The 17,733-nt window shown below is 42.2% G+C and overlaps 1 protein-coding gene across 1 annotated transcript in view; it reads right to left on the bottom strand.

The window, feature by feature from the left end:
* The window catches only part of LOC126416252 (ankyrin repeat and IBR domain-containing protein 1-like), a 567,140-nt gene that overhangs the window by 304,536 nt on the left and 244,871 nt on the right, over positions 1 to 17,733 (bottom strand). The gene's annotated exons all lie outside the window — the stretch shown is intronic.

Below are 17,733 nucleotides of genomic sequence, written 5' to 3'. Positions count from 1 at the left end.
GGCTTGCTATTTCTCTAAGATCGATCTGCGCTTTGATTACCTACAGATTCCATTTCATGAACAGTCACAGGAAGTGTTTGCGACTGATACACATCCGGAGCTCTATAAATTTCTTCACTGGCAGACTATTTTTTCAGTCGATGATTCATTAGGCGTAACGATTTGTCTGCGCAAACATCGTCTATACAGAAAAATTGGGGCAAATATCTGAGCATGTAAAGGGCTATTATAGCGCTGTTATCAGCCACTGTTGTGGGTGACCGTCATAAATTAGTGCATCGAAATCGGAAGAACTTTCAATTATGACGAGCTTTCAATTTATCTGAATACTCCTATACGAAAACATAAAAACTGTCGAAAACATGGAAAAATTACAAAATAAAATTTCTAAACGTATACAAAATCGCGTTTCAGTACTTGACAATGATTGGCACGTGTGTTCCATTTAAGAGACTCTCCTCTTTTTCGGTAGCGCATCTGCACCAGGGATCCTTCAACGCTGCCTTGAACAGTTAACTACATCTGTGCCTTCATGTACAAATTACTTGGATGACATAATGGTATCAGGCCATACGGCAGAAGAGCACCTCAGTAATTTGCGTACCCTGTTCAAAGTGTTGTCAGAGGCCTCAAATGTAACAAAGACAAGTGTATGTTCTTCCCGACTGAGACTGAGTACTTAGGTCATGTTATCAATCATCAATGTGTTCATCTGATGCAGTTGCAGGCTCTTCGTGACCTGAAGCCTCCAAGAACTCTCTCTGAATTGTATTCAGTACTAGGGAAGCTGATCTACTACATCCGCTTCATTCCTAATACAGCTCAAATCGCGGCTCCCTTACTTCGTCTTCGACGCAAGAATATACCTTTCGTGTGGTCCCACGATTGTGACATTGCATTTTAGAAACTGAACGACGCTTTGCTCAGCGATCGTTATCTGGTCCATTTCGATGCTGGCAAAGCAGCCGTCTCGGTACGGACGCATCCTCGTGCGGCATTGACGCGGTACTTTCGCACAGAACTGGTTCTGCAGACAAATCAACAGCTTTCGCCTCCAAACTTCTCAACCCGGCTCAGACCAATTATTCGCAGATAGTGTAGGAGGCTCTTGCAATCGTTTATGGAGTGACTGAATTTCACCAATACCTGTATGGACGGAAATTCTACTTAGCCACTGACCACAAACTGCTGCAGTCACTTTTCAACCTGGTCAAGCCTATTCCAAACCACACTGCACTAAAATTGCAACGATGGTCTCTTATTCTTTTACATTATTAGAAGAAGATAATTTGCAGGCCCTTATCCAAGCGTGCTAATGCAAATATGCTCTCGCGTCTTCCTATGTGACTGGATGCAGACTTTGACACTTCGGAAGCATCGTGTTGTCACATCAATGCACAGGATTCAATTGTACTGGACCAGTTCCCCTTAGATCACCGGAAGGTCGCCCAGACAACGGCAGTGGACCCGGACTTGCAGATTTTGTTGCACTATGTCCGCACAGGATTTCCTCATTCAATGAAAAAATCGTTAGCCGGAGGTCCACCGACACTTTACATATCGGTATGACTTGTCAGTGCTTCAAGGTGTTGTTTTGCTACGCATTAACTCTCAGAAGCCGGCCGGAGTGGCCGTGCGGTTATAAGCGCTACAGTCTGGTGCCGAGCGTCCGCTACGGTCGCAGGTTCTAATCCTGCCTCGGGCATGGATGTGTGTGATGTCCTTAGGTTAGTTAGGTTTAATTAGTTCTAAGTTCTAGGCGACTGATGACCTCAGAAGTTAAGTCGCATAGTGCTCAGAGCCATTTGAACCAGTCTCAGAACAATCGCGTGTGGTGATCTCAAAGGCTCTCGAGAGATACGTACTCAGCTAGCTTGCTCCCCCAGGGTCACTGGGGAGTGATCCGTACGAGACAGTTAGCTCGCAGACACTGCACTTGGTTCGGTATGATGAGGACACAGTGCCATTCTTGTGCGGAACACCAGGCAGCTATCATCAAAGTTTATCTGACTGGCCAAAACCACAACCGCGTTGGCAGTACATTCATCTGGACTTTGCTGGACTCCACTGGAAAATTCGTTGGCTGGTTGTCGTCGACGCATATAACAAGTTTCCTTTCGTCGTACCCATGAATTCAACATCGACATGTCACACATTCCAGTTTTTGTAGTCCATATTTTGCGTTGAAGGTCTTCCAGAGTTGCTAGTGATTGACAATGAACTTTAATTTTTGCTGGCGAGAGTACTTTTGTACAACCAGGGTCATTCGTCACATCACAAGTGCAACTTTTCAAACTTTATGAAATGGGGAAGTGAAGCGCTTCATGCGCATTTTCAAACAGTGGATGGACAAGCTACACTCCGGCCACATGCGTAAACAAGCGTTGCTACTCTTTTCTCGTGGAGTTGCTCCGTGGACAGCGTCATAGCACACTACTTCAGCTGCTGCACCCTCTAAAGGCGGCTGGCGCCTATTCCGCTCACTCAGGCAGTGTATAAAGCTAATCACCAATTTTTTTCCAGATTGTGCGGCAGGCGGAAGACCTGGGAGCGCGGCAGTATTGTAAAATCATTAGATACATGTGTTTCTTCTACAGGGTCTAGAGGTTTTTTGCAACAACTGCACCGGAACTAACTTGTCCCTTGTAATTTGCCTGGTCCTGCTGCCGAGTGTTTGTTTACAGATTTGTGGCCTGCCCGGATGATGCAGCCTGCACTCCATCCAGTGACCTGTGGTCCTGCGTCGCCACTTCCTGGCCCTGAACCCATGGACCTGGATCCAACAGCTCAGCCAGCACCGAGTAGACAACAGATGTCTTCTGGGATGGTCCACTCCACGCCACAGCCACCAAGAGGGCGCCATCCCACATCACGACACTGGGTCGGGTCAACACCATGAAGTTTGCACTCCACTATCAGGTGCAGAAGATTGGCCTCCACCTCGTTTTTAAGGTGGCGTTCGAGGGCAGTCGCAAGGCAATGATGGGGTACTAGCGGGGACTCGACACCAGCTACAGACTCGGCTCCTGTTACCTCATAGATTTGCTGCATTCACACCTCAAACCCCTCCCCTCCCCCCGCCGTCGTAGAAGCAACCGACAATACACGACGACGGTGAGGAGGTTCAGAGGGGAGGAGTGTTGTGTCCTCGCCCAGTGGATGTAATCGGAGCTGGCGCGCTGAGATAGTTTCCGACTGGCACCATGGGTGGCGCTTTGAAATTCGCCGCCAACCATAAGCACGGCCCAATAAGCAATTTCCGCGCCGCCACGAATGAGTTGGACTTCCACATTATGATAAGCGGTGGCTACAGGCAGCAACGGACGGTTCATGTTTGGCGATGGCTTACGACAGTTCTAGTACATAGTTCCAGGGCTGCTGTTAGTAGCTACAGTTCATAGAGGTGATCAGCCTGCGAATCGTCTATAGTCTTCGCGTAGGGACGTTTACTGCGGTGAGAGGCGGGTGGCGCCCACGTAGGACATAGTCTTGTTGACATTGTGTTCAGTAATGCAAGCCTTGACAGGCCACTGCTTGGATGTATCTCTCCGTAAGCACATCCAACGAGATGCTGTACAATTTTAGTTAAGTATCGTAGTGCAATAAATCTTTTCTGTGTGTCACGGTTCCTCTGTCCACCTTGGAGCACCTAAACCTAATACAACGCGTGTAAGGTATTCTGCCGAGACGACCCGTACACATTACTGTCAGTTGCCAAGCACCTCAATGTTAGTATAACTCTTTCATAAGCTCTTTCATATTTTCTTGTTACAGTGTCATGGGATGTAATACACCGCAACAACACAAATAATGTCTTTTCGTCCAGTCTCAGGTAATTAAACTAGTCTTCCTTTGCAATATTTAGCTCCTTCAAAAGGTTAACATGCGAAAGCGTTAGACATTTTAGAAAGCTTTCTTTTGTCCGTCTTCACCGTACTGATCTATTTCTTTCTATAACTTCCGAAATAACAGCACGAGACAGAATAATTATCCTATAAGCCAATTTAATTAATTTGCCATGGGCAGAAAATACTCTGCAGACTACTGATACATGACTCTGCGAAATCTGCATTGTGGATGGAGGGTGTATGTGACTGAAACTGCAGAGCAGATGTGCAGGCGGTCGTTGCGAACATGGTCTGCTCAGATACACTGGAGCGTGTAAAGGACCCTTTAGGTTGCGTGTGAACTGGGATACAGTGCAGCGCAGCTTGGGATAATCAGGTCGGCCAATACGAGAAGAGGCAGGACAGCAGAACATGCTGCAGGCCAGGCAACTGAAGATCACTGGAAAAGAGGCGCCTGGCTCTGCAAAAGTAGTCACCATTCCCGAACGGGAATCGACCCTACTGCAGTGGTGGTACTGTTTCCTTGTTGTTTCATTAGAAGGAAGGAAGGACGGAAGATTGGAATTTAACGGTCCGTCGATAATCAAGTCATTACAGCGGAGCGCAAGGTCGGTTTACAGAAAGATGCGGAAGGAAATGAGAGACGCCCTTTCAAAGGAACCATTACGGCAATTGGCTTATGCAGTTTAAGGAAATCACGTAAAACGGTAACCTGCATGGCCTCTCGGGGATTTGTACCGACGTGTTTCTGACCGCGAGTCCGGTGTCTATCCACTGCTCCACCTCGTTTGGTTTTTTGAAATCGTGGCCAGTGTAGTGGGACGAAATTAAGCGTCACCCATCCACCAAAGTCAGCCCAGTTTGCAGGTGACTATAAGTTTAATTTAGTTTTGTTTATGTGTTTTCTTATTATTTGTAATAAGTGTGAATTATCTAAAGGTTTGTATTTTTTTTATGTGTTTCATGTACGGAGAGGTCGGCGCAACAAGCGGGGACAGCATCTTCGTTGCCGCGACCAGAGAGGAAATTGCTGGCCGCTATACGTCGCGGGCCGACAGCCAAGGAGCAACAGAAGATCCTGGAACCGAGTTGTTGCGTCGTGCTTCTAAAAATTAAAAATGAAGTTTTATACTCTTTTTGTACAACAATGACATCATATAGATCTTAATCTTATTGAAATGTTAGTCACTGTCTGTCAACGCTCAAGTTCACGTCTGTATGTGTAGGAAGCTAATAAAATAGTGTATGTTACTAAAGGTGAAACACGTGTCTTGAAGATTTATTTATGAAGAGTTATGTGAACGGATTAATAATATATTTGACAAGATTATTGATTCAGACAGCGTTGGCCGAAACTTTGAATCTAAAAAGTTTATTTAATGTGTGATTCTGATATCGATTAGATCAAGATAACGTGTGTCAATATAATTTCTGAGGAGAAACAAACGAAATTTAAATTCGAAAAAGTTACGAAAACCAATTGGCACAAGTGATGTAATTCTCTGCACACGACTCAACTGATGTTTTACAGTTTCGTTCAAGAACCATTCTATGACAATTTAAAAAGAATGTAAATAATTTTTTGAAGTGAGTGTAACTGACGTGGGTGACGAAGTCTGCACATGGTCATACATATATCAAACGAAAACTTAATACGTCGTTACACCACACCGTGGCGACCTTAGAAACAGGACTTGTGTGCAACTAAGGCACACAGGTACGAAACGAAACATCAAGAGTCCTTCGGAAGTTAATGCGAGTTTTCGTGGAGCCTTCACCAGCCAGCGGCGACTTCGCGGGTGTGGGCATCTGACGGAGTGCAGCCAAGCAGTACGGTCACGCAGTTGTTCCACGAGAAGGCGCATCTGTTGGGCAGCAGCTGAACGCTGCAAACCCCGACAACCTTTTTTCTCCCTAAACTAATAGGCCCAGTACGTCAGCTGCGGGGCGTTCCTCCGGCTGGTATTAGAGGTGTTGCTGAGGGCTTCGCCTGTCTACGGCGGTGCCGGGCGTGGTTGCAGCCAGCGACGTTTCCGGTGTTCGACTCAGCGTCCTGCCGGTTGCGGAAGCGGGGTCGCAGCATCTCTTCGGCTGCATCGACAGCTGTTACATCTGCAGCCCATAGCAGCACACTGATCATCGAGAACTACAAATTACAATATTAGTGTCCGGTGAGTTTGTTTCAAGTTGGAAGTGGAGTGTTGTACATAGGAAGTGTGCTTTTACAGGATTGTTGATTACAAGTCTGCGTGTGTAAATAGTTAATATCTTACAATAATGTCGGGAAGTGAAATGTCAGACGAAGAGCAATCTATGTCCGATAGGAGCATGAGAGCCCTTTTTAGGGCGATCGCTAAATTGAAACAATCTAACGAAGAATCTACTGCTAGATTAAAAGAGGAATTAAAACAGGCTAACGAGGAATCTACTGCTAGATTGAAACAGGAACTAAAACAGGAATTAAGACAATCTAACGAGGAATCTACTGCTAGACTTAAAGGGGAGCTAACAAAATCAACAGACAGGTTGCAGGAATATCTTAATGAAACCAGTCGAGAATTAAGTGATAAAATAGAGTCTTCTAAAGTTGAAATGCAGGAAAAATTAGTAGGACTTAGTAATAAGATTGCTGATAATTGTAAAAGGTTAGAAGAACATATCCAGGAATCGCGCGAGGAAAAAGCTCGCATGCGACACGATATCACTGACTTAACCGAGAGACTAGATAGTGTCCATATCTTAGTTGTAAATGAAATACAGAAAAATAACGATATGTTACGAGATGAATTTTCTATGCAAACAGAAACTGTTCGCAGAGAATTATTGAAATCTATTAAAGAGGTCTCTACCAAACCTGTAGAGATTTCTTCAATAGATAATGTAGAATTAGAGACATTAACTCATCAAGTAGAAAAGGACCATACCGAAATCGAAAACATGAAATTTTTAATTACTGAAATATGCAGTAATCTTGAGACTGCCAAAGATAATAACATTGATGAAGGTACAGAGCGTTCACATCGTGAGCACAGTGAAGAATCGATATTAGCTAATCGAGTATCCAATACAGAAATGCGGATACAGGAAATTACTAAACGGTTATCGGAATTAGATAATAACGAGAACATTTCAGGTAGCAGAGGTAATAACATAATCAGAGACAACAGTCGCATCGAATTTGCTAGCACGGACGACAACAATATGAATAAGGCAATCACGGCAAGCCAATCCGATGCAACTCCGTCTCTGCAAGCTAAACAAAATCCGACTATTTCTCTCGCAGAATGTCTGGATGACATAACGACAAATTCGAATGTAGCAAGTCGATTTCCTGTATTCAAACCAGGAGGCGAACTGCACCCTATAATTTTTATAAAAGCTTTTGAAACATCATTATCTCCTAAATGGAGTAATGAAAAACGCATTCAATTTGTAATAGGACATTTAGAAGCAGAAGCTGCGGAGTGGGCAGTACTGTATAGAACTGAATTCAGGGATTGGGATGATTTTGTTAAGCAGTTTAAACAAAATTATTGGTCAAGGGGAAAACAACAACACTTAACTTTAGAGTTGTTAGACCCTCCTCCATATTCTAAACGGTGGGGAGGTTATAGGAATTATTTTGAATGGCATTTAAACCGTGCTAAATTAATTGAAGAACCAATTATTGAAAGTCATTTAATACGAGTCCTAATTAGTAGGTTACCGTATTACGTAAAGGAAAGAATGATAGAAAGAGAATGGTCACAGCCGTGCGAATTGTTAGGATATTTAGAGCAGTTAGATATACTTAATAGAGAAAGGGAAGACGAGAAGTTTAGATTTGGTAGAAATGACAATCCTCGAAATAATAATAATGATTCAGAACCACGAAAAGCTAATAACAACAATCATAGTCGGTTCTGTTATATAAAACGTCAATCTAAAGATAAAGAAAGCCAACAAAATCGTGGTAATAACTCTAAAGTGCGGAAATTACACAATAACGATCATGAGATAAATCATCCTCAAGTAATTAATGAAGGTCAAGTGGTAGGTGACGTCGTCATAGAACGTTCGGAAAACTAGTAAAGTCCTTTAGTACGGGTCAACTAAAGGGAACTATTGGTCAAGATTATCCAAGACCCAATTGCAATTTATCATTAAGCTGCCAAAAGGACGATGACTGGCAACAAGATTTACTTCAGGAAGACAATCAGATAAGGGAGAATGTAACATATAAACCCGTTATTAAAGGTTATATTAAAGATACCGAAGTAAATATTATAGTTGATTCGGGTAGTGAAGTAAGTATTTTATCCAAAGAATTATTTCAGCTTAAAAGGAAATATTGGAATTTCCCGACTTTACCTGTAACTGGGGTGAAAATTATAGGAGTTACTGGTAAAAGAAGTCAAAATATTACTGAAGAAGTTTATGTAACTTTTGAAATTGCTAAACAATTAATTGCTCACTCTGTACTCGTCGTAGCCAACTTAAAGGTGGCCATAATTTTAGGTATAGATTGGCTGTGTAAATATAAAGCTATATTAGATTTTAAAGATTCTTCCTTAACCATCCATAAGGAGGCATGTACTTTTAAGGTGAGGTTCTCTAACAGTCAAGTACCTGAAAATTGCTACGAGTCCTTACAGATTAAGTACGCACCGACCATGAATCTATTAACAGATTTTAGTGATCTTGGGTATGCAGTATACCAATGTCAGGCTAGTAATAGTATCGAAACCGAAGTGAAAGAAAAATGTTTATCTACGAATTGTCTATCCGAGCAAGAAAAGGAAGAGTTGGAATCTTTGATGTTAGAATTTAGAGCCGTCTTCTCAGATGAACCGGGGAGAATTAAAGATTACGTTTGTAAACTTAAGATTAAAGATAAGAAACCATTCTTTAAGAAACCTTATCCTATTCCAGTACAATTCAAAGAAGCGGCTAGTAGAGAAATAAATAAGATGCTAGAACAAAACATTATCGAACGATCAGGTAGCGCTTTTAACAGTCCGTTGTGGGTAGTTAAGAAAGCTACTGGTGGGGTACGACTGGTTCTGGATGCCCGTGAATTAAATAAAATTATAGAGATGGAAAGAGACAGACCTATTCCTATGGAGGACGTACTTCTTAAGATCGCTGGTTCTCGTTATATGAGTACAATGGATCTAACCTCTGGCTACCATCAAGTAACATTACACCCGGATTCACGGCAATATACGGCTTTTCTTTTTGAAGGCAGATCATATCAGTTCCAAGTTTTACCTTTTGGACTTAATATATCAGTGTCAACTTTCATTAGGGCATTAGATTCTGCTTTGGGTCAGCAATTGTTACAAAAGATTATTTTATATGTAGATGATATTTTGGTAGCTACTAAAACGTGGGAAGAACACGTAACGATATTACGGGAATTGTTTAACCGTTTAATTGACAGAGGAATTACTTTAAAATTATCTAAGTCTTACTTCGGAAATGAGGAAGTGAGATTTTTGGGGCATATAGTGGACGGTAAAGGTATTAGGCCAGACCCAGCACGTATTGAAGCTATTGCTCGATGCCCGAGTCCTAGAAATCGGAAACAATTGAAATCATTCTTAGGAATGGTAGGATTTCTGAGAAGATTTCTTCCAGGGCAGGATATTGTTAATCCTACATTACTAGATTTATTGAAAGAGAAGTCAGTATGGCTCTGGGGACAAAAGGAAGAGGAAGTTTTTAATAAGATAAAAGGAGCGTTAACCAAAGCCAAAATGTTATACCACCCAGATTTCGATCAGGACTTTGGTATGTGTACGGATGCCTCTGATTATGGTGTGTCGTGTGTAATATTCCAAGGTGATCTGACCAATGAAGAGGGATTATATCGGCCTATTGGATTCGCTAGTCGAACTTTAAATAAACATGAAAGAAATTATTTTGTATCCGAGAAGGAAGCTCTCGCAGTGGTATGGGGTTTTCAACGATTTAGAGAATTATTAATGGGAAGAAAAACAATTGTATATACTGATCATCAGGCTTTAATCTTTTTGAACAATTGCCGGTTACTTCACCGTAGGCTATTACGTTGGGTATTATGCTTGCAAGAATTTCAGTACGAAATTAGGTATATAAAAGGATCTCAGAATGTAGTTTCAGATGCTTTGTCAAGGCTTCCCGTAGGAATGGAGAATATTAATATTGCAGAAGAACCAGGAACAAATTACCATGTTTATTTCCTTTTAACTAACGAGAACGAACGTAAGGTTAAACGGATAGTAACTGCTGTTAGATGCAATCAAAGAAATGACGATCAATATAGGTGAGCCTTTACTAGCTGCTTTACCTTGGACACCAGTAAATGAGATCCAACAATGCATTCCAGACGCAAAAGTTTGCGAACAGATTGTAAAAAATGCCGAACGGAGAATTAAAAGTTATAATCAACAGGCTATAGAACCCTCATTTCAGGTAGGAGATCTTGTGTTAGTACGGTCTCATCCTAAAAGTTCTAAGATCGGTAAGGAATGTAGAAAATTCTTCTTGATCTTTGAAGGTCCATATGTTGTACATAAGATTGTACATCCCAAAGCATTACTTCTTATGGAACCTTCATCAGGTGTAATTAAAGGATTATATAGTGTTGATCAAATGAAACCCTTCATTCCTAAATAAGTTAATATTTAGTATATGTTACACACGGAAGAGCGTTCATAGTTTATTCATGTGAAGTTTTTCGTGATAGTTACGTATTATTTTAAAGAATAGAACAGAAAGCTTAAACAAGTGTTCTACAATAATCTACTGGTACTTAAAAAGAGGAAGATAACCAAAAGGGGGATTTATATGGAGGAAATTTTGCTCTTAGGTCTAAAGGAATTTTGCGTATTTTAAATTTACTCGGATAGTAGGAACCAAAGGGGGATGGTTAATAGTTTTAGGGACCATGGGCGTCCAGAGCTATATGGCTCACGAGAACATAGCAGAGTGCCTTTAATAGAGGTTTGTAATAGTGTTAATATAGAACACACCAAACGGGGCTCTCCCGCTTGTTTCTCCTAAATAAATGGCCATTACCCAACAAGGTGTCCGAAGGTAAAGAGAGCCGTGCCGAGATTCTAAAGAAAGTTTTGCTTGATTTCTTCTTGACCTCAGGCATAAATAAGGCATTAGGGAAGAGAATGACGTAAAGTAAATAGTACTATTAGTTATTGTGAGAAACTTATTAGTAATATACATTCTTGAAAAGAATAACTCTAGTAAATAAATGAAACTGGAACTAATCTATCACAATTTGAACGCTCTGTCCTAATGTACAACGTTAAAGAACGTACTAAATTAGTATTTATTAGCAACTATTAACTGAAGAGGAGCAATCTCCCTATATTCGGTTACGAATTACCATAAGAGCACAATTAAGAGTAAATGACAAATAATCACAACGATATCGTATTAAAAGGATTAAATCTATCTAATAGCAAGGACTCTAGGTTACGTAAAATGTGAGGAAAATGTATTAACAGTTAAATATTGTATATTGAACAGTTTTAATTCCGGTTAAAACCTGACAAACTGAGCTTGTGGGTGGGGTATGTAGTGGGACGAAATTAAGCGTCACCCATCCACCAAAGTCAGCCCAGTTTGCAGGTGACTATAAGTTTAATTTAGTTTTGTTTATGTGTTTTCTTATTATTTGTAATAAGTGTGAATTATCTAAAAGTTTGTATTTTTTTTATGTGTTTCATGTACGGAGAGGTCGGCGCAACAAGCGGGGACAGCATCTTCGTTGCCGCGACCAGAGAGGAAATTGCTGGCCGCTATACGTCGCGGGCCGACAGCCAAGGAGCAACAGAAGATCCTGGAACCGAGTTGTTGCGTCGTGCTTCTAAAAATTAAAAATGAAGTTTTATACTCTTTTTGTACAACAATGACATCATATAGATCTTAATCTTATTGAAATGTTAGTCACTGTCTGTCAACGCTCAAGTTCACGTCTGTATGTGTAGGAAGCTAATAAAATAGTGTATGTTACTAAAGGTGAAACACGTGTCTTGAAGATTTATTTATGAAGAGTTATGTGAACGGATTAATAATATATTTGACAAGATTATTGATTCAGACAATTTAAAAAGAATATGAATCATTTTTGAAGTGGGTTGTAACTGACGTAGGTGACGAAGTCTGCACATGGTCATATATCAAACGAAAACTAATACGTCGTTACTCTACACCAGTTGTAGGCATACGTGACACTAACAACCACCCGGGCACCAAGTTGAGAGGGGCGCCAGAGGCTCCCAAGAGCAAAATTTGTACACCGCTTAAATCATATTTATCAACGAAACTGTGTAAGGTGGCAGAATAAATGAGGGTCAATTTCGCACCTTACGAGGTGCGGCTAGAATAAAACCGGCCTGATGCTGGAAAAAACATTTATTTACAATTATTTACAATTTCATGTTATCTCCTTTAATGTACTCTCCTCCTCGGTCTCTACACCGCTCCATACGAATTTTCCACTGTTCATAGCAATGCTGCAGATCATTTTCGGTAAGTCCATACATTACTTCCGTCGCTTTTTCTTTTACTGCTTCAACAGTCTCAAATCTAGTTCCTTTCAAAGCTGACTTGACTTTAGGGAAAAGAAAAAAGTCACAGGGAGCCAAATCAGGTGAGTAGGGTGGATGATCTAAGACGGGAATGTTGTGTTTTGCCAAAAACGTCTTCACTGACAACGCACTGTGAGCTGGGGCATTGTCTTGGTGAAGGCTCCATGACTTTTTTCTCCACAAATCGTTCCGTTTTCTCCGTACTTGCTCACGTAGGGTAGCCAGGACGCTAATGTAGTAATGCTGATTCACTGTTTGTCCCTCTGGTACCCAATCAATGTGCACAATCCCTTTGATGTCAAAAAAAAAAAAACAATCATCATTGCCTTGAATTTCGATTTTGACATTCGTGCTTTTTTTTGTCGTGGAGAACCAGGAGTTTTCCAATGCATCGATTGGCATTTAGTTTCGGGATCGTAAGTAAAAAACCACGATTCATCGCAAGTAATAACATTTTGTAAGAAGGTGGGATCACTTTCAATGTTTTCCAGGATGTCAGAACAAATCATTCTTCGGCGTTCCTTCTGTTCAATTGTGAGACACTTTGGAACCATTTTTGAACACACTTTGTTCATGTTGAAACTTTCATGAAGAATCTGCCTAACACTTTCCTTGTCAACTCCTGTTAACTCAGACACTGCTCTGATTGTTAAACGGCGATCTTGTCGAACAAGTTTACCGATTTTTTCAATGTTTGCATCAGTTTTTGCTGATAATGGTCTGCCAGTGCGAGTGTCATCACTGGTGTCTTCGCGGCCGTCTTTAAATCGTTTAAACCACTCAAACACTTGTGTTCGCGATAAACAATCATCGCCGTACACTTGTTGTAACATTACAAACGTTTCACTTGCAGATTTTCCTAGTTTGAAACAAAATTTGATGTTAACACGCTGTTCCTTCTGTACACTCAACATTTTCCGACGCACAGACAAAACGTCAACTACTTACAACAGACGCCACGGGCAGACTGAGTGCAGGAGGCAGATGAAACTCGAGCAGTAGGCGGAGTGAGAGTCACGTGACAGGCCACGCGACTTTCAGCCTTATTGCATTCGTTTTATTGTTTCACCAGTACTAGTCCGGTTTTTTTCTAGCCACACCTCGTACATAAGAGTTCATACATCGTAACAGGAAAGTGAATATTACACCTAACTTACTTCGGTGATAATGAGCAGATTTGCCTATAAGTATGTAATGCAAAAGGGATGACACTCCTATATAATGCATAACATTGAGCAGAAGGTGAAACAAGCAGCAAGAGGAAACGTTTTGTGTGGAAGCCAGCGCAGGCAGATGCAGAGGTCGCAGCCCCGGGAGGCACTACAAAAAGCCCTTAAGGGGGCGTGTCCCTCGGTGGGTCAGCGACTGGACAGGTGACACATACTGCATGGCGAGTAACGGACCGCCAGAAGTTGGACAGAAAGAAGATTTAGAAAACTGCGTTTCGGAATTCCAAAGGGATACGAACAAAACCAGTGACGCATTCCATCATGTGAACTGCAAGTGGTACACACGTGACAGACACGTGTAACTTCCGATTGGTGGAGACGCACCGAGAACGAGTAAGTGATTAGATTTTGATGCAGTTTAATGGTAGGACCATTGCGATTGGTAGAGAGAGTTCCCACAAAATAAGAGGAACGCTCCTATTGGTGGAAAAAAGCATGACATGGAGAACAAAAGAACCCAGGTGGGGAGAAAGTTCGACTATGAGAAAGACGAGAGCGAAATTTTCGGGGACACTTCACTGAACTGGCGACAAGTGCAGAACGGAATGCGTAACGCTCATTACGACACAGAGGAGAAATAAGTGTGAACACTGCGTTCACAGTGGCTGACCTCCAGCTAGAAATTATCTGTAGCGTCGTTGAGCTCCAATTGTGGAGAAACGAACCAGCCAGTTAGTTAACTATTATAATGTGCACGCTGCTCCAGTCATGCGTGTGTAAATTACCATAGTCTGAGACTAGGGATGAGTTCATGTTTTCTCACATATCGAGAAACATAGGGAGAGTTAATGCTGGAAAATTCAGCAAAGGTTTAATTAGTTTTATAGGAATTTCAGTGGGCGAGAGCAGCCGAGCTAGAACCGCACGACCGCTACGGTCGCAGGTTCGAATCCTGCCTCGGGCATGGATGTGTGTGATGTCCTTAGGTTAGTTAGGTTTAAGTAGTTCTAAGTTCTAGAGGACTGATGACCTCAGAAGTTAAGTTCCATAGTGCTCAGAGCCATTTGAACCATTTTTGAGCAGCCGAGCAGGTGACAGCTCATTGCAGCTAAGGCAAATACCGCGTGCAGAGGTGTAAACTTGTTGGTTCACCAGCCTGTGTCCACTGTAAACTCGAGCGACCTTGGGTAATCATTTGCTCGACTTGTCACAAAACTAACCATCCCCTGTAGACTTGATTGTCATCCTAAAAATAGTACCGAACTTTGAACCGGAATAGGATGATTTATCGCACTACTGGCCAACACCATCACGTAACTCTAAGAATAATTTTGTAAAGAAATAAAATTTAATGTTGTTGTGTTTAGGATTATTTCACTGTCAGAGGCCGAAATGCGTCATTTAGACAACTGTCTTAATATTGTCACACTGTAAACTGTGTAAAAGCGCTTATTTCCAAATGTGTGTGAAATCTTATGAGACTTAACTACTAAGGTCATCAGTCCCTAAGCTTACACACTACTTAATCTAAAGTATCCTAAGTACCAACACACACACCCATGCCCGAGGGAGGACTCGAACCTCCGCCGGGATCAGCCGAGCAGAATAAAAGAGAACTGCAGCGCCTAAGACCGCTCGGTTAATCCAGCGCGGCACGTGTATTTCCGTGAAAAAATTGCAATATTAAACAATGGCATTACAGCTTACACAGTTGTGTTCAGTCATGGAATAAGAAACCACCTAACCATAACCTTACAACTGACTCGCGTGAAAGTATACGATGGTAGCTGCAAAAACAAATTTATTATCTTCGTTGATTACATTAATTTTTTAAAACGATCGGTTTCGTTTGTAAGCGTACCGTTGTCGGTACTCTTACTAAATTGTCGATTATAACCACCTACTTTCGGTGGAGGCCACATCGCTGCCCTTCTGGAAGGTTCCAGAAACGAATATTTCGCCCCAGTACACAGTGAGTTCCTCCATTAGATCTCGCACACTTCGCAGACGTCTGTAACAAGTGGCCAAATGCAAACCGTTAGTCGGCTTGGCAATGATTGACAGAGTTGTTGGATATCCTCCTGAAGGATATCGTGCCGTGTTATGTCCAATTGGCGCGTCACATCTCAGAATCCCGAGCTGGTTGGAGGCTCTGCCTATAATGCTCCAAACGTTCACAACTGAGGAGAGATCTGGCGACCTTGCTGGTCAAGGTAGGGTTCGGCAAGCAGGGGTGATGGTCTGGGATGCCATTTCTTTTCATAGCAGGTCCCGTTTTGTTATCATCCGCGGCACCATTACAGCACAGCGGTAGGTCGACGATATTCTACGCCCCGTTTTGTTGCCTTCGATGGCAAGCTATCCTGCCCTACATTTCAGGAAGAAGATGCCAGCCTGCAAGTGGCGAGAGTTTCTACTGCTTGACCTTCCCAATCTGTGAAGCTCGTCCTGTTATAAATCTTCAAATTTTCCTGTAACTGTATCATTTGTTCGTCTGTACATGTACGTCTACCGTTAGCAGTCCCATTTGGATAATTCGTTATTTTTTTGTCTTATGGTATATCTGCTTGATTAAGGTTCTGAGCAGTTCAGTGAATGGAGGAAGTAATTCTATAATTGTGGAAGAAGTTTTGTCAGTATATTTGCAAAGAATCTTAAGTTAAAAAGTGGAAGTGGAAGAGATACCATCGCATATTACGTATGTTCCCGCCATTAATATCACATGGGTGCTTCAACATTAATAAAGTGACCGTTGATATTATCGGATGTTGGAAGAAGTTGTGTGTCAGTGAGTCAGTTTTAGGCTTCAGAGGTTAGATGGAGTGAATGCTGTGAATTTGCCTTTGAGTCGGTTAGGGACCATTTACTTGTCTCAAGAATTAATAAACTGTGTTCCGCAAAGTGAACTTTATTGTTTCAAAAAAATGGTTCAAATGGCTCTGAGCACTATGGGACTTAACAAAAAAAATGGTTCAAATGGCTCTGAGCACTATGGGACTTAACATCTTAGGTCATCAGTCCCCTAGAACTTAGAACTACTCAAACCTAACTAACCTAAGGACATCACACACATCCATGCCCGATGCAGGATTCGAACCTGCGACCGTAGCAGTCCCGCGGTTCCGGACTGCAGCGCCTAGAACCGCAAGACCACCGCGGCCGGCGGACTTAACATCTATGGTCATCAGTCCCCTAGAACTTAGAACTACTTAAACCTAACTAACCTAAGGACATCATACAACACCCAGTCATCACGAGGCAGAGAAAATCCCTGACCCCGCCGGGAATCGAACCCGGGAACCCGGGCGCGGGAAGCGAGAACGCTACCGCACGACCACGAGCTGCGGACTTTATTGTTTCAAAATTTCGTTAAATATAGATCCCTATAAGCTTAGGAAGCAGTGCATAGGTTGGTTTCAGGCACATGGCAGAATTCAACAACCCTATACGCATCTGGATGTAATCGCCACTACTCACATACACTATGTGATCAAAAGTATCCGGGCATCCCCAAAAACATACGTTTTTCATATTTGGTGCATTGTGCCGCTATCTACTGCCAGATACTACATATCAGCGACCTCAGTAGTCATTAGACATGCTGAGATAGCAGAATGAGGCGCTCCGAGGAACTCACGGACTTTGAACGTGGTCAGGTGATTGGGTGTCACTTGTGTCATACGTCTGTACGAGAGATTTCCACATTTCTAAACGTCCCTATGTCCACTGTTTCAAATGTGGTAGTGAAGTGAAAACGTGATGAGTCACGTATTGCACAACAGCACACAGGCCTACCGCGTCAGTTGACAGACAGTTGAAGAGGGGCGTAGGCAGACATCTATACAAGCCATCACACAGGAAATCCTAGCTGCATCACGATCCACTGCAGGTATTATGAAAATTAGGTGGGAGGTGAGAAAACTTTGATTTCATTGTTGAGCGGCTGCTCATAAGCCACACATCACACCGGTAAATGCCAAACGAAGACTCGCTTGGTGTAAGGAGCGTAAAAATCGGACGATTGAACAGTGGAAGAACGTTGTCTGAAGTGACGAATCACGGTACACAATGTGCAATCCGACGGCAGGGTGTTGGTATGGCGAATGCCCGGTGAACGTCATCTGCCAACTTGTATAGTGACAA

Source organism: Schistocerca serialis, chromosome 8, assembly GCF_023864345.2.
Source record: "Schistocerca serialis cubense isolate TAMUIC-IGC-003099 chromosome 8, iqSchSeri2.2, whole genome shotgun sequence".
Lineage (NCBI taxonomy): Eukaryota > Metazoa > Arthropoda > Insecta > Orthoptera > Acrididae > Schistocerca > Schistocerca serialis.
The sequence above is the reverse complement of the archived record's forward strand: the minus strand, read 5'-3'. Positions and strand labels throughout refer to the sequence as shown.